General features: G+C 41.8%; 1 protein-coding gene across 1 annotated transcript in view; it reads right to left on the bottom strand.

Annotated features, from left to right (window-relative positions):
* The window catches only part of CHCHD6 (coiled-coil-helix-coiled-coil-helix domain containing 6), a 301,834-nt gene that overhangs the window by 634 nt on the left and 279,719 nt on the right, over window positions 1-21,481 (bottom strand). The gene's annotated exons all lie outside the window — the stretch shown is intronic.

The following is a 21,481-nucleotide window of genomic DNA, read 5'->3' as shown; positions in this document are numbered from 1 at the left end:
CTGGGAAGACCACTTAATGTTGAATGCAACAAGGCGGCTTGCACCAAATCTTGGAAGAACATACTCTAATTCCTGAATTTCATCAAAACCTGCTTTTTGCAAATCCCAGTAAGATTTAAAGATAAAATTCATGTGGTATAATGTACCTGGAAAGCCCAATGCTACTTTTGTTTGTTTACAGAGTAACAGCAAAAAGAACAGTTCCTGTCCCCAGCTTACAATCTAAAATTCTATACAGGGGATGCAATAGAAGGACGGGAGGAAAATGGAGACAAAGTTAAGAGGTGGAAGAATGTGTATTCATTTCAATTTCACATGCTCAGTCTTCATTTCAGGACAAGGTGGAGACAAAGGTTGTGCTGTTACGGACTTGCTCCCATTCATGGGGGACAACTACTTAAAAGAGGCACATGGAAAACAGAAGTCTCTTTGACGGTTTTAAAGCAATACATTAATCACTAAACCAAGAGGCTGTGTGCAGAATGATCAGCCTCTTCAATGATCATTCAGTATAGGTACCAGTCTTCTGACTGAAGTGAAGCCAGAAGTTAATTTATTCCAGGCCTTGGTGAAAACCTTGTATCCTGGTCAATGATCATTCATTTAAGAAATTTATTTAAAATCACTCTACCTATCCTTGAACAGATTAAATAAACAAGAATCAAAATTATACAGAAAACATCAGAATATGTAAATGAGGTTATAATTAAAATGCATTCTACCTAGCCTGCCTTTAAAATTAAAATGCAATTTCTAAACCTTTTCAAAAAAGATAGTCACATAATAACCCAGACAAGAGAGATTTGAGAGGGTTAGTGTATGGAATAAGCCAAAAGCTTATTCATCCTTAAAAATTTAGGTTCTATTGGTGGCAATAGTTTTTCTTTGGGGGGGAAATGTTGGCTCTTAAATTTGTGAGAACAGTCTGGGTCCTTCATCTGTTTTTAGATGTCAAGTGAAGGAGCATTGACTGGCACATCTCAACAAATGAAATTCTTCTAATTGAAAATTATCTGCTCAGATCTGGTGATGTGTTGAAGTTTACATGTTAAGTGGGTAAAATGACTTCATCACAAAAACATTGGATAAGAAATACCAGTCCCAAAAGATGACTGAAAACAGGGTTAGCCATTGGACTTCCCAATTTGCAGCTCAAATCCCAAAAGTTTTCTATGGATCAAAGCTGCATTTGATGGTACTAATCAATCAATGGAAGCTGTTTCCACTGGAGTCCTGATGAAATTACTTCTAAGAACAACATGCTGTGGGGATGGAAGAACTACTTGCTATTTTTCTCTTCTTCAAAAGAGATGTTTGGCTCACCAAGGTTATGGGACTGGCACTGCTCCGTGGCTGAAACACTTTCAGTGCAAGGCTCATTAAACATTGTGAAGTCTGTTACATCCCAGCCACTAGAGCTGTTTGATACACAGATTCAACCTGATGTCCAAGTTTGTATTACACCAATCCTGAGAAGATTATGTCAAGGATTTGCTTTTATTAATTCCAACAGCAGAAAATACCTCATTCTCCTGTTGTATACTAAAACCTACCAATATCCAAAATAGGCTGTGGGAGAATCCAGTGTCATGAAAATGGCAATGGCTGGAAAGTAGTGGAAATCACCAACCACTTGCACGGCAGGTTCTTTTGGTTATTGGTGGGCTGCAATTTCTCTTTTGCCATTTCAGCTGTGCACAATAGATTCAAATGGACATCTTGTCAAACTGGTCACTGCTACAATTTAAACCATTGTCACTTGCTACTATCATGTATGTCAAGTAGCAGGATACTTCATACAAACCCTCCAAACCAATAAAAAACTACTGCTGACAGAACAGTATTATATATAAAAAGGCCCTGAGGCTGCATCTATTAAACATGCAGATGCGTGTAAGACTGCAAGGCCACCTGCCACACCAGAGACTGTAAATTTCTCAGAAACTTGAGAAATATGTTAATACCATAAAGTTCAGAGTGGATTTAAAAAATAATAATAACAGATTTGCTCCCCAATACAAGCTGTAATGTACTCATATACAGAACACATATCCTACTATCAAGAACATGGAATGAGTCAGTGAAGTACACTTAATTAGAAATAACTGCAACTTCATTGATTCATTCCATGTTCTTGATTGTGCAAATAGGGACACTGGCCTTCCATTTTAATTTTGGGAGGAGGGAGAGTATATAGATAATAAGAGAATCCCTTGACACAGGGACAAGCCAAACATAGTATAGATCTACGCAGTGTCCTTCTCTCAAACATGTGCGACATACACTGATACTGTTAACAGCCTGGACTTTTGACAGCCAAACAATTAATGCCAGATTGCTTCCAACTTTGTCAAGAGACCCCGGGTTGATCACAAGAAAGCATGAAATCACCCTTAAGTGGGCAGAGGCAAATACATAAATAAAAAAGGAAGAACTTTTAAGGTCAGCTGGGCCTGGATTTGGGATTGGTCTGCTGAATATCAAGCAGCTTGCCACCTGCCCCCATGTGTTCATGTACATAGAGGGACTGTGCAATAAGAATGCCGCGATGTTTTTACTGAAGTGTTTTAATTACTATGCTGCCGGTTTCTACTGTGATCCACTGAGCTTGGTTTTCAAGGAGAGGGGAATACAAATGTAACAAAATAATAATAATAATTTTCTAAACACCAAGCAGACTTGAAGCAGAGCTTCATTTCCATAGATGAGCTAGATAGGAGATCCAGTCAATTCAGTGATCCTTCAACACCAACCACACTGCGGGTTTCTTGCCATACCCCATCTTTACTTTTGGCAGTGGCAGTTGGTGCAAGCCATAGAGATGGGGAAGACTACCCCCCCAAAAGGAGTCTCAATCGTCCTCCCAGAAAAAGGCCTAGCAATAGCAACGTCACAAATTTCTTCTTCCATACATTAGTGCAGGGACAGGCAATAGTTAGAGCCTCTGTCAACCCCCTTCCATATACCTATGAAGATGTTGTTGGGCCAGCTAAAATAAAATAAAGTAAAATAAAATAAAATAAAGATTGCATTAAAAATGTCAGCAACCTAACCCTAAAATAGAATTGTGACGTCCCTGGGGGGGCCAAACTGGGGGATCAGGGGGCATGGGGAAACTTAACTTGTGTGCGCACAAACTGCGCAAGCACTCCAGAGTGCCCCACATTGCACCAGGAATGACATCATTCCTGGTGCGACACAGAATGGGTTGTGCCAGGGTCCGATTGAATCCATTTAAGTAAAAATCAGCCCAAAACATTAAATTGGGGGACGATTTTTACGCAATCATCCCCCAGCACAACCCATTATTTCCGCATCCCCCTGGAATGATGTCAAGGGATTAAGAAGGTATTGCTGTGGAACTAATTTCCCTTTTTAGATAGGAACTAGAAGTGGGCACGAGCTGAAATACAAACTGTAGTTTGTCACGAACTGGGCTAGTTCGTGGTTCGCGAACTAGCAGTTCATGGGAGCTTATTTCTCATGAACCATGATGAATTTTAGCCTGGTTCATTTAGTTCGTACTTCTGTTTGTCACTGCAGACAGCCTGGCGCCGATCAATCAGTTTCTCTGGAAATGGGGGGATGGGCTCTCTGCAGACCTTCTGCTGACCTGGAAGTGACTTTTTTATGAACCGAATGTACCGGTTTGCGAACAGGGGCAAGTTCATTAAGGTTCATGGTTTTTTGAAACATGATGAACCACGAACCACAGGGTTTCGAATTATCCTGGTTCATGCCCATCTCTAATGGGAACAAATAATGCTATCTTGTAAAGAGAAGTTCTTCATCGGTTGGATCCAATGGAGATATCCATGGATGGAAGGATCTTCCCCCCTCCTGCTACAGCATCAAATGCAGGATTGTTTCTCAAGATTTGAGCTCTACTGACAGAAGAAAAGAGCGATTTTGTCCCATTTCCCCACTGTAGCCTTCTGACCCAAATAGTTATTACTCCATGTGGATCTCGCGACCCTGGAAGTAAACATTCCTGAGGTTAGAAATGGTGCTGGTGGGAGGGATATTCAGGAAGATCAGGAATCTTTGCAGAGTTTTTATACCAGATCCAATCCACTGTCAGTCCACATCCCAAATATGTAAGTGTTGTTAGGATTTCTTGCTCTAATATGCATCATTTTATATTTACTTTCATTGAAACTTCATTTGCCATATGGTTGCCCACTCACCAGGTTTGTTCTTCACAAACCACATTGGATTTTACTATCCTGAATAATTTTGGCACCCTGAATAACTTGGCCACTTCACTACTTATCCCTGATTCCAGATCACTTATGACCATATTTTTAAAAAATCTACCTTAATAACAGATCTCTGAGGGACTTGCTTCTCCACTGCTTCCTGTTTTTTAACCAGTTACCAATCCATTAGAAGACCCATCATATTTTCTATGACTGCTTAAATTTATTCAAAAACAAGCACAAATTTGCTCAAAAAGGGGGAGCGGGCATCTTTTAGGCCATGATTCAAAGGCCCTTTGTCTGCAGTGCAGATTTAATGGGTGCTGGGTACAGCAGGGATCCGGTTTTGGAGAGAAGGTGAGAAAGGGGCTGCCTCCAATTGCAGATGAACTTTATTGTTTTCTTCATTTATCTATAGCAGAGACCCCCAACCTTTTTGAGACCATGGGTACCTCTCGAATTTTGACACAGGGTGGTGAGTACAACCACAAAATGGCTGCCATAGGCAGCAAAGCCAAGCCCAAAATGGCTGCTGTGGGAGGCAGAACCACATACACACACACAGGAAGCCCAAGTGCAGGGAGAAAGAGGGTAATTTTTAAAAATACACTGGGAGTGAGAGAATAAAACCAACACTGTGGTGGCAGCTGCCACTGAAGCAAAGTTCTTTAAAGTCTGCACAGCCATTTATATCTCCAATGGCCAATCAGATGCCCTGCTAGGCCAAAGCCCCATCTATTGTCTAAAAACACTTGGTGGACACCAGAAAAGGTGTCAGCTGGGACCACATTGGCGGCGGCGGCGGCGGCGGGGGGGGTGGGCTTTTATAAACTCCATCCTACTACTACTCTGCTCAAAACTTCAACTTCTCATGTCTGCTTTAAGTATGTGGAAAGTTGCAGGCAACTAAGTATAATGCAGTTTTGGCTTAAGAATCATGGTAGATGACAGCAAAGGGAAGACTGTTTGGATCAGTGAACTGAATACAAACACATAATACAGAAAAGCCTTTGTTTTGCCTTGTCAAGCATGGACTGCTCTGGATGCTTGCTTCTTGTTTTGCCCAAGGTCAAAATGATTTGGAGGCCTGGAGGCATTCTGAGGTAAAAAATCGTCCTGTTAATGTACGTTCTGTTCATTGCTTTCATCACATGGTGTGTATTCCACCTATTTTCTTCTTCTCTTTCCCTCTCTCACTCCTGACAAGAGCATGTGATTATATTGCTCTGAAGCTATGAACTGACTGACTTTCATTCTCAGGGTAATCTTTCAGTGCAAGGCTACCTCTAGTACACCCATCCATGAATGCTTACCTGAACTATCTGTTTGAAAAAGGCAGCTTGATGCTGGGCAGGATATGTTGCTTCTTTGTGTTCCCAATGCCACAAGAGATCACTGGTGCACCTTAATCAAAACTGCCCAGTTGTAATGGATGAATTGGACTTGCACACAAAGTGAGTCTCTTTGCTTAATCATATTTCCTCAAGGGATTTTAAAAAAGATCAGAACACTGCAACTACAGCTCTGATCATCTACACTCTATAGAGTAATTCACAACATCTTCTAATCTTGAGCACTTCTAAGGCCCACCTGTTTGCTCATGCATTATAACATATTGATTTCCCTTGGACAATTGCTCTGATCGCAGTTATTACCCAGAAAAAGCCTAAATCATTAGCCCAATCATAGGAAGCGTTTTTCGCTGATTGTGAACCTCTGCAATTCCCAGGAAACTGTTAAATAAAAACACCCAAGCTTGCATATAGTCCAGTCCTCTCCCAAAGCAGCCTCTTGCAATGACTCATTGCAAGGAACGAAACCTCTGTTATGGCCACAAGCCGGAAAGCACCAGCGATGAAAAGAATGAATGTAATTTTGCAATGGGTCACTACCGAGGAGGAGGAGGATGGCTAATTAACAGTGGCATCAATAGCAAGGATGATTTTGGTAAATTAATGTTAATTGCATTTTATCTCGTTTCCACCATTAAGAAAGTCTCAAAATACGAGACTGGCATTATTTCTGCATGCCATGAAGATCCTCCCATGTCTTGCAGTGGATGTAGAAGGAGAAAAGCAGAGAAGAATGTTCTTCCTGATAAAGTATCTCTCTTTAGTGCCTGCTTTTAAAAAAATGTTAAGGGGGCATGTTAACATTTATATAATACTTTCTATATACAAAGTGTTTTCACTCCTTATTCCAACCATTCTTGCAAGCAATGCTGTGCGGCAGGTCATTAATGTTCTTAGTTTACAGACAATGACAAAGGCTGAGTGGAGAATGACTTGAAGCTGAGATGGAACTGGTGCTACAATCACCCCCCTACCTTCTGCTGGTCCACAAAGGGTCACTAACAATGAAAACAATGTGATTGAAAGTATCTTAAGAGCCCCCTTGTTTCACATGGAGTACACATACATTTCTTTTGTGCCACTACTGCTTCTCTGTGAACAGGTCACAGGAAACAAAACAGAAACATTTAAGTCCGTTTATTGGAGTACGCAGTGGGTTAAATACACACTACAATAGGGGTGTGCACAGCATAAAGATTTTGAAGTGAGACCTCCTTTTAAACTTGCTGTATTTTTCTGGGCTCACTGGCAAAGCAGGTCTACACTCCCCCCCCCCAACATAAAATGCAGGGATCTTAGTTAACACTCATCAAGTTTATAGTTTATTTTTAGTGTTAATATTCATAAATATATAACATACCTGAGCAACAGGCTATATTTCATGACTATTTTGAACATTATGCAGAGGCAAAATCTCATTTTATTTATTCAGAAAATTTGTATGCCACACCTCCTGGATGAGCTTGAGGCAGCTAACAGATGAATCAATAAAACAATACCAGCAATTTTTAAAAATGCTGATAAGCCTCCCGAATCCACTTCTTCCAACTTATCCAGTTCTCCTTCTCCCTCCTAGCCACTTGACTCATCTGCGGCAGAGTTGTGACCCGCCTTGGGGTCCCAGCTCTCACACTGAGAACCACCGTTGTATCCTGTTTTTGAAGTTCTGCCAGTGTTACTACGGCTGGAGGAAATGGGATTGTAGCAGCTGCCATGAAAGTTGGATTGTCTCCAGGATGCTGAAATGGCTTCACTATAACTGACCAAGGGTGCTTGAAAATGCAGTTGACTTTTCTCTTTTACAGTGCACAAAATGGTTCAGCTGCTGTCTGTATATACAGACTACAGAGTATAAATACAACAATCACAACCACCTTCATGCAAACAACAATAGTCTATAAATAAGGTGAGAGAACGTGGGCTACTCCTTTCCCTATGCCATAGGATTACTTCCCACCCCATTCTTGAAGGCCTAATAGGCCCCAAGGGGGATAAAAGAACACAGCTGGTACATGACGTTTTCTCAAGTGGAATAAAGAAAACCTACACAGATTCCACTATAGTTTTAAGGGGATTAAAAGGGGCTTTAGAAGTATTTATGACTAAGACCTCTGCTAACAGTAACAATGGAAGGAATACTACCCCTTCCAAAGGAAAAAGGAACAGAAAAGGAACAGAAAATCACTCAATGACACAACAGGACCTCATTTATCTACAGTGCAACCTGGAAAAAAAACCAGGGTATAGAACAAAGTGCAAACAGAAATCTCGGGAGCGTATTGTGTGCAGAACACTACAAGCTGAACCATCTCCACGGCAAACCTGGGATCTTTCTCTTGCAGGTTAGAGAAACAGAGGTTGAAAGATGGTTCTTTTTTGAGATCTACAACTTGTGTGTTGGGTGAACACTCATCTTCTCTCATGCAACAACTCTCTTGTCCTCTGGTGTGTGCATACACCAAAAGACTTGGTGTGAATTGGGAGACAACAGATATTTCATCATAAATTGTGTCAAGGACCCTCTTCGGGGCTTACTGGCTGCAGTGGATAATAGCAGCAGATTAGGAAAGGCACTCTCTCTTTCTCTCATATCACCTCATACAACTCCTTTAGGTCACGACAGGTAAAAATCCTTCACGTTTGAGATATTAGAGACTGTACGTTGTATGTTATGAATTTCATGTGTGGATATACATTACCCTATTTTGAAGTGCCTGAAACCCTTCAATGTAAGTAGTATGAATAGAAGAAAACTTTGATTTTAAAAGTATTTTTTTTAAAAAAACTGCTTTCTTTTTAATGAGTTTAGGGGTCTAAAGAAGAAAAGTACACACACCAGTGGGCTCCCCAGCTTACCTAATTTCCATTTACATATCTTTGAAAGTCTTGTGCTGTTCAGTCTTGGCTTTTTACATGGTTGACATTTCAAACCTCAAGCATGGATAACCATTTCCACTGCAAACATATGTAGTGAATCTGGGGGGTGGGGAGTAATAGAAGAAGGATATCCTGGCATGGTGTTCCCAATTCTATTTCTGTTCTGTGATAGTGAAATTTCCCCCAGAAGTATTATAAGCTTGATTGCCTTTATTTGTTTAACAGTTCACATTTTCATTAAGCTGTTGCCATTTGGCAGCCAGTAATTTTATTTGTATGATAGTCATATTCATCTCAGGTGCCAATGTTGCTCCTTCTTCTCTTCGTTGGAAGGGGAATGTGTCAGCAAAGGTGGAAGCAATGTTCATCTGGAGCTGTACACTTAGGAGCTCCAATCTGCAGATACCCAAGAAAAGGCTTTTCTTTCCATTGTTATTGTAAGAAAGACTACCATCAAGATTACCAAGCTTAGTGCTCGAGGCAATACCCTAAACACAAATTAACATCTTGTATAAAGAAAAGTAATTCATTGGCACAAGAAGGCCACTAGAACAAAGTTGTTTTTCTTCGAGCTAGACTAACTATGCCAGACGAATGCTGAAATCTTCATTCTGCTCCAGAAGCCTGGAAAATGATCTGCCTGAGCATTTACATCCATTTTGTCAGAGATACGTGAAGAAGGGAGCTCTGACTCTCAAAATCTTGTTGGTCTTTAAGGTGTCACTAGACTCAAATCTTGCTGTTCAGAGATATCGTAAATGCCCAAGAACGACATGAACAGTGGAAGGGAAAGCACATCAGATGGCCTTGCCTACCATACTCCAAATCCTACCTGATGCGCCCCAGAACAGCAGAGCCAGCCAAGGAAAGGAATACAGCAGACTGATCCTGTCAGGGTGAAGGAAGCATGAGGACAAACTGGGTTACTGCTAAGATTAAACTCTTGCTATTTATGATGAAACACACATGGTACACTCCTGAAACAAATGTCTCTCAGGGATGATTTTGACATTTAGGGCTGCTTTTTAAAGAAATTGGTGTGCTATGCCAAATGTCTGAAGACATGAGCACGACAACAGGAACAATGATGATGTGTATCTTTGTCTTTGAAATGAGCCTTCTGAACTATGGAGCTGTTTCTGGAACTTCTTTCCTTGGCCTTTACTCAGAAACTAATATGCATATCATAATGATGGCATAAGGTTTGCAAGTGCCTTAAAAAAAAAAAGGTGTGACTCAAGAGTGTCCAGTATCTATAAAAAGCAACACAGAAAGTAGGCCAGTGACTTTTCACCTCCCTAAATAAGCCCAATCCTTTTGATGCCAAAGAGAAGGGGAGAGTGTGGGTTCAAAGCCCACACAAGACAAGGGCAAATTTCTGTCTTAAAACCACAAGGGTAATGTCACAGTGGAGTAAAGAAGCCGAGGTGAGCCACTTAACTTGGGTTTTAATGACAGATTGAGAAGGACAGTAAAGCACTCAACAAAAGAAAGGGTCCATCTAAATGCAAATAAATGGTTAAATAGCATCTTACGTAGTTTAGGAAGATGAGGAGAAACACAACCACAAGCTGAAATTCTCTCATACAACCCTGGGCCATGCAATTGGTTGTTACTCCTCAGTAAGAGCCAGTTTGGTGTAGTGGTTAAGAGCACGGGACTCTAATCTGGAGAGCCGGGTTTGATTCCCCACTCCTCCCCTTGAAGCCAGCTGGGTGACCTTGGGCAAATCACAGCTCTCTAGAGCTCTCTCAGCCCCACCCACCTCATAGGGTGTTTGTTGTGGGGATAATGATGACATGCTTTGTAAACTGCTCTGAGTGGGCAATAAGTTTTCCTGAAGGGCGGTATATAAATCGAATGCTATTATTGTTATTGTTATTGTTATTATTAAGGTACAGTCGCAAAAAAAATGGTGGTGATAGTGAATAAGCAACCATTTATAATCAATCATACACAAAGCTACTAAAACATAATGGAAACTGCAAAGGAAAGAAAGTCTTGAATAAACCGTTGAGTACATGAGAAAGAATGTCATATTTGATCTGCAGCAATGCTCATATTTCTCAATCTTCAGCTTGTTTCAAGGGAGGAGTCTGGGTTTCTTCCCAGCATAAAAACTCAGCGTGTTGAGAATTTTGCGGTTAATATATCTTAGTCAACCAACATAACCTACTTCTAAAATGATTCTCAGAATTATTTATCTTGACCTTGCTCTTTGGCCACCCAATTCAAGCACCAAGTTGGGCAGCTGGTCAGTAGATAATCTCTGTGTCTTCATGTCTCGTGGGTAGTTTTATACCTGTGCAGAATGTGAAATCAACCTCCACCTGGGTTTGGTCAGGATGTTGAAGTAAGCATCATTCAACCCCCCCCCCCCCCACTTCTGTATCTGCAAAGCGGGAAGCATGATTTAAATGACCTGCACTGGATACACTGCCTGCTACTGACAGCTATGCAGGTGTCAGTATCTATCTTGAATTGCAAGATCTGTCACCTAGGATTAGTTTTGTGCTGCAATACCTTCTCTGACTATTGGGATGGATGATGCAGATATTAATCACTCAACAGCCATCTCTCCTTTCTCTAGATTTTAAACCTCTAATTAGAGAAGAACGACTCAGTAAAGACTGGCAGACATTTATCTAGTAGTGCTGTTTTCTCTAAAAGACCTGAGGTGAGCTCAAGCCATTTAAAACATACACAGCAAGTATAAAGACCCGCTTTTTAAACGAATGTGTTGCATTTGTATCTTCTGGACATGGCTTGGACAGATTTCTCTTCCTCCTTTTTTTTGACAAATGGTACCAGTTGTGCCTTGTAATTCCTTCCCTGTGCAGCATATGTCTGTTTGTGATAGATACCAGCTCAACTGCTTGGGTGTCCAGTTATCTGCCAGAAAAGTATTGTCTGTTTGGAACCAAGTCATACTGAATCAGGAGCCCCAGAGGCAGAGAGAAGGAAGGATGACAAGGTGGTTGTCAGCTGGAAATATTTCAAGCACCGTTGATGGAAAGTCTCTAGCAAAAAAATCCCAGGCCCCCAGTGTCAATTTCAGAGTCATCCTTTCTTCTTCCCTGCCGTTCCTAAACTTCTGATTCCCCAAAGTTCTTAATGTTTCCGTCATTCACTTTTCCTAAAAATATTTAACAACGTAACACTACTGATACAAACCTCTCCACATGGTGCAATCCCATGCTGCAGCAGCATGTGTATGAATAGGCAGCACCCATTGTTACCACCCTTCCCAGGCAAAAGACAATGGGGATAAGAAAGATCCAAGAGATCAGCCCCATGTGGTTCTGATATGCACATGTGCAGTATAGTCAAGTGTTACTGCACAATCTCACTTTAAGTGTGCCTTAGTAGCCCAGAGTAACTCAAAAGTGATAGAGATCTGGTAAAAACACAGTGATTTGGTAAAAAACACAGAGGTGAAGAGCTACTCTAGTTTCTATTTATATATCTGTGCCATATCAAAGCACAGGCTACATACAAATTACATACCCCATCTGTACTGTAATACAACCCCCAGCTTGCTTCTTTTACACTGATACAGTCTGAAAAACAGTTCCCTTTCTTCAACAAGTTACACAGCACTTTCTAAGGCCATGAGAGGGGTTTTAAGGTAGGCTGGCTTGATTATCACTGGAACAATAGTGAAAACTCAGGCCTAACAATCTCCGGGATATGAAATAATACAGAATATTCAGAGGATGGATGTGTGATAGTCACTAAGGAATAAGAATTGCACTGAAGATTATTTAAAGCACCAGAGATAGTCCAGTTGCCCCAGAACAACCTAAGATGTAGAGGGATTCAGCAAGTAAATATGCCTGATGTGGAGTCAGAGCATTAATCCAACAAGCTCCAAACTGCACACTCTGACTACCAACAGCTCTCCAGGACAGCAGGCAGAGAAAGGGTCTTTCCCAGCACCTATTGCCTGAGACTGTTTTCACTGGAGATGCCTGGAACTGAAGCCAGGGCTTCTGAATACCAAGTAGGTGTACAACCCACAACGCTACAACCCTTCCCCAGACAGGTATACTGCAAATGACAGGTATAGTGCAAAGGCAAATCATGGCAATGCAAATCTAACAGAATACCTGACAATGAACAGTTTCTTTTAAGCAAAATATTAGGGCTATCAAAACAGTGCTAAGATTAAATGAAGGAATTTGCAAAATGCAAGCCCCCTCTGGAGAATGTGTCAAAAATTAAATGCAACAGAACTAAAAACATGAATCTTCTGGAGGAGTTAAAAGAATTTTTACTTAAGAGTCGGATTTTTTTCTTTTGTTGGGGTGGGATGAGACAACACTAAAATGATTTTGATGAGATTATTTCATAGTGTTAATCATGTTTTATATTTGTTTTTAAAATTTTCAATATGCATTTTTTAAAAAACCATTGTTGCTGACCCTTGGTATTTGGAATGTGGGAAGTAATAATACAGATACCTCAGAAGCCTTGATGGATAAAATAAAGGCAAAACAATTACTAATTAATTAATGTATTAATAAAATGGGTATGCCACATCTCCAGAACTGCTCAAAACCAAAACAATAAAAAACAACTACAATAATAAAAACATGTCAATAGAAACAAATCATGCCGATAAAAACAAACCAAGTCAATAAAATAAAATAACCTGTCAATAAAATCAACCCCAGGTATAAAAGCCCGTTAAAAAAAACAGAAAAGTCTAAAATGATATGATAAAACAGTCCTTATGCTTGGACTATTAAATTAAAAGAAGCAGTCTGGGGACAGAACTATTGAATGGCCTTTCTTTTCACATTTAGAAAATATTCAAATTCTAAACCCAGCTGCCTATATTAACTTAAACTGTCTTCATCAAAGAGAAGAGACATCTGATAAATACCTTTTTCTTTTTAAAAGATTAAAGATTAAAGACACTACTAGTTAGGCTCCAAAATTAAACATGTTTAGGAGCATGGTTTTGGTTTGCTACTACCAAAAACTATGTGGAACCTGAACAGAAACTTCTATGGACTGCTGTCTATTCATTCTTAGAATCATAAGGTTGGAAGGTACCTCTAGTGTCATCTAGTCTAACACCTTGCACAATACAGGAAATTCACAGTTACCGCCCCCCCCCCCACACACATGTCCATTTATAAAAATGTTGAACAGGTCCCAGGTCCAATTCCTGAGGCACTCCACTTATCACTCTTCTCCAAGAGGATGAGGAACCATTAAGAAGCACTCTTTGGGTGCAATCTGTCAACCAATTACAAATCCACCTAACAGTAATAGGATCTACCTAACAGTAACAGGATCCAAACCACATTTTACCAACTTGTCAACAAGGATATTATGTGGAACCGTATCAAAAACCTTACTGAAATTGAGATAAACTACGTCTACAGCATCCCCCTGATCCAGCAAGGCAGTAACTTACTCAAAAAAAGAGATGTTAGTCTGACATGACTTGTTCTCAGAGCTTTTTTTCTGGGAAAAGAGGTGGTGGAACTCAGTGGTGGAATGATGGTTATTGGGGGTTTTCCGGGCTGTATTGCCGTGGTCTTGGCATTGTAGTTCCTGACGTTTCGCCAGCAGCTGTGGCTGGCATCTTCAGAGGTGTAGCACCAAAAGACAGAGATCTCTCAGTGTCACAGTGTGGAAAAGATGTAGGTCATTTGTATCTACTCAGGAGGGGTGGGGTTGAGCTGAGTCATTCTGTAAGAGTTTCCCAGGGTGTGGAATGCTAATGGCGGGAGGCTTCACTGAATCCTGAGGAGGTTCTTTTGCATATGGATTGGTGCTTGATGTGCTAATCTTCTCTGCAGGGCTATTGTCGGGTGTGGAGTGTTTTGTTGGCCTGGTGTTTTTCAGAACTGGAGCCCATGCTCTGTTCATTCTTAAGGTTTCTTCTTTCCTGTTGAAGTTTTGCTTATGCTTGTGAATTTCAATGGCTTCCCTGTGCAGTCTGACAAAGTAGTTGGAAGTGTTGTCCAGTATTTTGGTGTCCTGGAATAAGATACTGTGCCCTGTTTGAGTTAGGCTATGTTCAGCCACTGCTGATTTTTCAGGCTGTTCAAGTCTGCAGTGTCTTTCATGTTCTTTTATTCTTGTCTGGATGCTACGCTTTGTGGTCCCGATGTAAACTTGTCCACAGCTGCAGGGTATACGGTATACTCCTGCAGAGGTGAGGGGGTCTCTGCTGTCTTTTGCTGATCGTAGCATCTGTTGTATTTTTCGGGTGGGTCTGAATACTGCTTGAAGGTTATGCTTTTCCATAAGCTTTCCCATCTGATCAGTAATTCCTTTGATATATGGCAAAACCACTTTTCCTGTAGGTGACTGTTTTTCCTTGGTTGTTTGATTCATCCTGGGTTTGATTGCTCTTCGGATTTCATTTCTGGAGTAGCCATTTGCCTGAAGTGCGTGGTTTAGATGATTAATTTCCTCATTGAGAAAGCGCGGCTCACATATCCGTCTTGCACGATCCACTAATGTTTTCATTATGCCTCTTTTCTGTCGGGGGTGGTGATTGGAGTTTTTGTGTAAGTACCGATCAGTGTGAGTTGGTTTCCTGTAGACCTTGTGACCTAACTGAAAGTTTGCTTTGCGGATGACCAAGGTATCCAGGAATGAGAGTTTTCCCTCACTTTCTTTCTCCATTGTGAATTGTATGTTCAGGTGGATGTTGTTGAGATGATTCAAAAACTCCCTCAATTCTTCCTCCCCATGGCTCCAAATGATGAATGTATCATCCACAAACCGGAACCATACACTGGGTTTGTGGGGTGCTGATTCTAGAGCTGTTTTTTCAAAATGTTCCATGTAGAAGTTTGCTATAACTGGGCTGAGTGGGCTCCCCATGGCCACCCCATCCATCTGTTCATAGAATTCGTTGTCCCATTGGAAGTAACTGGTTGTCAGACAATGATGGAATAAGGCTGTTACATCCTCTGGGAAAATCTGATTAATCAGTGCAATAGTGTCTTTTACTGGAACCTTGGTAAACAGGGATACAACATCAAAACTGACAAGTATGTCTTGTGGATTGAGTTTCAGAGAACTGATTTTGTTGATGAAATCTGCTGAATCTTTGATGTAAGACGAGGTTTTCCCGATGTGGTCCTGCAGGAGATCTGCCAGATGTCTAGCTAATTCATATGTCGGTGAACCAATGGCACTCACAATGGGTCGGAGTGGGACTGAATCTTTATGTATTTTGGGGAGTCCATATCTTTGGGGAGTCCACATCTTTTCCACACTGTGACACTGAGAGATCTCTGTCTTTTGGTGCTACACCTCTGAAGATGCCAGCCACAGCTGCTGGCGAAACGTCAGGAACTACAATGCCAAGACCACGGCAATACAGCCCGGAAAACCCCCAACAACCATCGTTCTCCGGCCGTGAAAGCCTTCGACAATACATCGAACACCTCTACGGGGAGGAAACATTCCAACAGACCCGAAGATTGGAAACACTTCGGAACAAGAAAGCACATCTACTCTGTTCTTTGACCTTTCTTCTACGCTGCAGGGACACAAGAACCATTCCATCTTTTCTCACAACTAAAAGAATCTTCAAAACCACACAGGCGAACCGCATTTATGACCGTCTAGAACAGGCCCTCTTACGTGAGAGAATCCACACTACCCGCAGAGAACTTGCTGCCACAGACAAGGAGCTATTTTGCTTGCATATCAACACCAGCCATAAAATGAGAAGTCAGGATTGGGACAAGGTCGATAATCTCACCTACAGGAAGATGGAACAAGTGTTTACCAACCACACATCCAGACAGAAGCAGAAGTTTAACAAACTACAGGAAAAAAGACAGACAAGCCCAATGCTCGACAATGCACGCATTGTCATCAATCTGACAGACCGTCAACTCTCACCAGAAGAAACCTCCATCTTGGCAAAGGGAGGAAACTTTGCAGTCACCCCCACCAGAGTTCCTGTGGAAGACATCATTGCAAATGTAGAAGCTGCCATCCGTCATCTACCGGAAGAGGAAGCTGAGGAAATAAGAGGAGAGACAGCCAGGATTCTACGAAAGGCAAAGCTTCCCACCAGCAATTTAACACGCAAGGAGAGAAATGCCATCAAGACCCTCAATGCAGATCCAGACATCATCATTCTACCAGCTGATAAAGGCAATGCTACAGTGATCATGAAAACGGAGGAATACAAAAAGAAGATTAAGGAACTCCTGGACCCCTCCACCTACAAAAAACTAAAACGAGATCCCACTTGCAAAATCACCAGGCTAACAAATGCGCTGATCAAGAATTCCTCACTACATCCCGACACGCACAGAAAACTATGCAAGACTGAAGCACAGCCACCTAGACTATATGGACTCCCCAAAATACATAAAGATTCAGTCCCACTCCGACCCATTGTGAATGCCATTGGTTCACCGACATATGAATTAGCTAGACATCTGGCAGATCTCCTGCAGGACCACATCGGGAAAACCTCGTCTTACATCAAAGATTCAGCAGATTTCATCAACAAAATCAGTTCTCTGAAACTCAATCCACAAGACATACTTGTCAGTTTTGATGTTGTATCCCTGTTTACCAAGGTTCCAGTAAAAGACACTATTGCACTGATTAATCAGATTTTCCCAGAGGATGTAACAGCCTTATTCCATCATTGTCTGACAACCAGTTACTTCCAATGGGACAACGAATTCTATGAACAGATGGATGGGGTGGCCATGGGGAGCCCACTCAGCCCAGTTATAGCAAACTTCTACATGGAACATTTTGAAAAAACAGCTCTAGAATCAGCACCCCACAAACCCAGTGTATGGTTCCGGTTTGTGGATGATACATTCATCATTTGGAGCCATGGGGAGGAAGAATTGAGGGAGTTTTTGAATCATCTCAACAACATCCACCTGAACATACAATTCACAATGGAGAAAGAAAGTGAGGGAAAACTCTCATTCCTGGATACCTTGGTCATCCGCAAAGCAAACTTTCAGTTAGGTCACAAGGTCTACAGGAAACCAACTCACACTGATCGGTACTTACACAAAAACTCCAATCACCACCCCCGACAGAAAAGAGGCATAATGAAAACATTAGTGGATCGTGCAAGACGGATATGTGAGCCGCGCTTTCTCAATGAGGAAATTAATCATCTAAACCACGCACTTCAGGCAAATGGCTACTCCAGAAATGAAATCCGAAGAGCAATCAAACCCAGGATGAATCAAACAACCAAGGAAAAACAGTCACCTACAGGAAAAGTGTTTTTGCCATATATCAAAGGAATTACTGATCAGATGGGAAAGCTTATGGAAAAGCATAACCTTCAAGCAGTATTCAGACCCACCCGAAAAATACAACAGATGCTACGATCAGAAAAAGACAGCAGAGACCCCCTCACCTCTGCAGGAGTATACCGTATACCCTGCAGCTGTGGACAAGTTTACATCGGGACCACAAAGCGTAGCATCCAGACAAGAATAAAAGAACATGAAAGACACTGCAGACTTGAACAGCCTGAAAAATCAGCAGTGGCTGAACATAGCCTAACTCAAACAGGGCACAGTATCTTATTCCAGGACACCAAAATACTGGACAACACTTCCAACTACTTTGTCAGACTGCACAGGGAAGCCATTGAAATTCACAAGCATAAGCAAAACTTCAACAGGAAAGAAGAAACCTTAAGAATGAACAGAGCATGGGCTCCAGTTCTGAAAAACACCAGGCCAACAAAACACTCCACACCTGACAATAGCCCTGCAGAGAAGATTAGCACATCAAGCACCAATCCATATGCAAAAGAACCTCCTCAGGATTCAGTGAAGCCTCCCGCCATTAGCATTCCACACCCTGGGAAACTCTTACAGAATGACTCAGCTCAACCCCACCCCTCCTGAGTAGATACAAATGACCTACATCTTTTCCACACTGTGACACTGAGAGATCTCTGTCTTTTGGTGCTACACCTCTGAAGATGCCAGCCACAGCTGCTGGCGAAACGTCAGGAACTACAATGCCAAGACCACGGCAATACAGCCCGGAAAACCCCCAACAACCATCGTTCTCCGGCCGTGAAAGCCTTCGACAATACATCAGTGGTGGAACTCAAGACTGCACAATGACGGCACTTTGGGTCAGTTGGAACAAGGGGGGAGTTTTTAAATGTTTAAATCGCCCTCGGTGAAAATGGTCACATGGCTGGTGGCCCCGCCCCCTGATCTCCAGACAGAGGGGAGTTTAGATTGCCCTCCGCACCGTGGCGCAGAGGGCAATCTTAACTCCCCTCTGTCTGGAGATCAGGGGGCGGGGTCACTGGCCATGCGGCCATTTTCAAGACGTGCCAAAACTCTGTCCCACTGCATTCCAGCTGAAAAAAGCCCTGCTTGTTCTTAAGAAACCCATGCAGGCTCTTAGTAATCACAGCCATCCTTTCTAAATGCTCAAGGGCTGACTGATGATTTGTTCTAAAACTTTTCCAGGTATAAATGTCAAGCTGACAGTCGGTACCGAGATCCTCCTTTTTCCCCTTCTTGAAGATGGGAACAATATTTGCCCGCCTCCAATCTTCTGGCACCTCGCCTGTTCTCCAAGAATTCTCAAAAATAATGGACAGAGGCTCAGAAACTACATCTGCAAGTTCTTTTAGTACCCTTGGATGCAATTCATCTGCCCCTGAGGACTTAGTTTCATTTAAAGCAACTAGTTGTTAATGTACTGCCCCTACGTTGATCCTAGGCTACATGGAAAGGGAATGGAACTCTTACACTACAGAACAAAGGAAGCATGTTGCCTTCAAATATCTATTGTTTTGAAAGATCTAACTTTGTGTTAATTCAAGAGTTCACTAATCATTAAATGAGGCAAAAATTGCCATTGCTTAATAGCGCAAAAAAAACCCCTAGATTTTCAAGTAAGCCATCTATCACTGGAATCACATTCTCAGCCAGTATTTGGATCACACTAGTACAAGAGCAATGTTGACAGCTGATAATGCAACACAGAAAGTCTTACTAAAGAGAAGAGAGGGGATAAATGGTTAGGATCAACATCTGAGCCCAGCTCCTCTTTTTTCTGTACTGGCAACAGACCTAAAGCTTCAGAGGCAAGAAGATGCAGTAGATGTGACCTTTATATGAGAATGCTGAAATAAATCTCACCTTTGTCTTGATCAGTCATAGTTCCCTATCAGCAAAATTATCAATGAAGGTACAATTTATTTTAGCACATGAGTACACCTAGCCCTAACGATATCCCAGTATCTACAGTGGATTTCTACAAATGCAGCAAAAGACACTGTGGGAATAGAAAAGAAGCAAACCATGTTATTTGGTTATTAGAGCCAAAAACTCCATTTCCACTGTATTGCTTGTGTGGGCAGGTTCATGGATGGCCCTCAAAGGATCTCCTTGGTTTCCAAGTCCATCATGCCAGGGGTGTCACTAACAAGGGGCTCTCAGCAGGAAGCTCTGAATTACAGCAATCAAGACTGACAGCACTGAAATAAACTGGACTCTGCTTTTTCATTGGACTGTAAAGAAAGGAGTCAAAACACCCCACCACCCAGCACGCAAACGAACCCACCCAACACAAAGAAGACAAGGCAGCTATTTGATTTGCAGAAAGCATTTTTATTTGTCCCACTCCACTTACTGTGGCGTTGGTCCAGACAACTTGCTCCCCCTTTCATGAGCACTGCGGTGGTCATTTCTTGAGAGCTGCCCATCATTTCCTTATCAAGCAGGAGAAATGAAGGACTGCTAGAGAAACGGCTCAGCCGCACCGAGATTTCACTCTCACAGTGGGCTGTAAATGCCCCTATAATGTTGGCTTTTTAAATCTTGTGTTATTATTACCCGCAGCTGCTATTCAGTCTACAGAGAATAAAGCACCAGGGCTTTCAAGACCCACACAATAACACTGTGCATTTGCCAGCAATTGGACAAACAATACCACTGTATTTCAGTTATATTGGAAACCTTTATGTTGTAGGAGTCTGGCTGTGTATGTCCAAGTGTGCGAGCAATACAGGCGGGTGAGTAATCGTGTGCTTATGAATGTAGCAGTTATTTTAGGAATGTATGCCTAGGTGTCTGGCTGTGGAAATGTATGTTCTAATGAATTCTCACAAATACAACTCTGTGTGAACATGTGCGCACGTATATGAAAACCCACAGCTCAGAAGCATCTCCAGGGATGGGGAATGCTATCAGATGTGTAAGTCCAGTTGTCAGTATTCCAAATACTTGCGTAGCTCTTGTAAGGATCACAAGTCTAGGATGAATGTGTTCTACTGAAAACAGCCTTAAGAAGAGATATTGATAGGAGAGCAGTTGCTGTCTCCCTGGGCCAAGTCAAGTGTGACTATTGATAGCATATCTATTTGGTAAACCCAGGCTGTAGAGCGGTTATGTCTATGCTATGCCACTTGGAGATACCTGTATCAAAGCACAGTTTAAGGAATTTAGGGTCCAGCTGTTCAAAGACACAGGAAGGCATTGGAAAATTCAATCAAGAGCAGAAAGTGCTTAATCTCTCACTGTACTGTGGCAAAAGAAACATTTTAAGACTTCCTTGGGGGTTGTTCTTGCAGAACAGCCTAAGCGCTCGGTGCCTATCAATAGACTTGGTAAGCAAAGTGGATTTGGCAGGTGTCATGGGATGACCAAAAGACATCTATGCCCCTTTAAGTCACATGGTGCTTTATCATTTCAGTCTTACTTGCCAGACAAATAAGAACATTTAGTAAAAAGATTCAGTAAGGCAAAAGTTCGCTTCCCTAAGGAAGCAGCCAAAGAAAAACAAATCGATTCAGAGCAGAAGCTTCCAAGAGATCCTCACTGCTGCTCCACTTTGCCCTCCTCCTCTTTCCTTGTGAGACAAGCTAGCCTTTCAGAGGCAGTCTCTAAACCTCCAAATCCTTTGCATTATAAAGCATACAGAAACAAAGGATGCAAGTGCCACAAACACTTACTGTTAAACTGACATTGACTCTGGCACCGAGCAACAGAAGGCCTCGTCCTTTTCTATATTACACTGAAATAAATACTGAGGTGGCTTTCAAGG

This window comes from Eublepharis macularius, chromosome 4, assembly GCF_028583425.1.
Source record: "Eublepharis macularius isolate TG4126 chromosome 4, MPM_Emac_v1.0, whole genome shotgun sequence".
Lineage (NCBI taxonomy): Eukaryota > Metazoa > Chordata > Lepidosauria > Squamata > Eublepharidae > Eublepharis > Eublepharis macularius.
The sequence above is the reverse complement of the archived record's forward strand: the minus strand, read 5'-3'. Positions and strand labels throughout refer to the sequence as shown.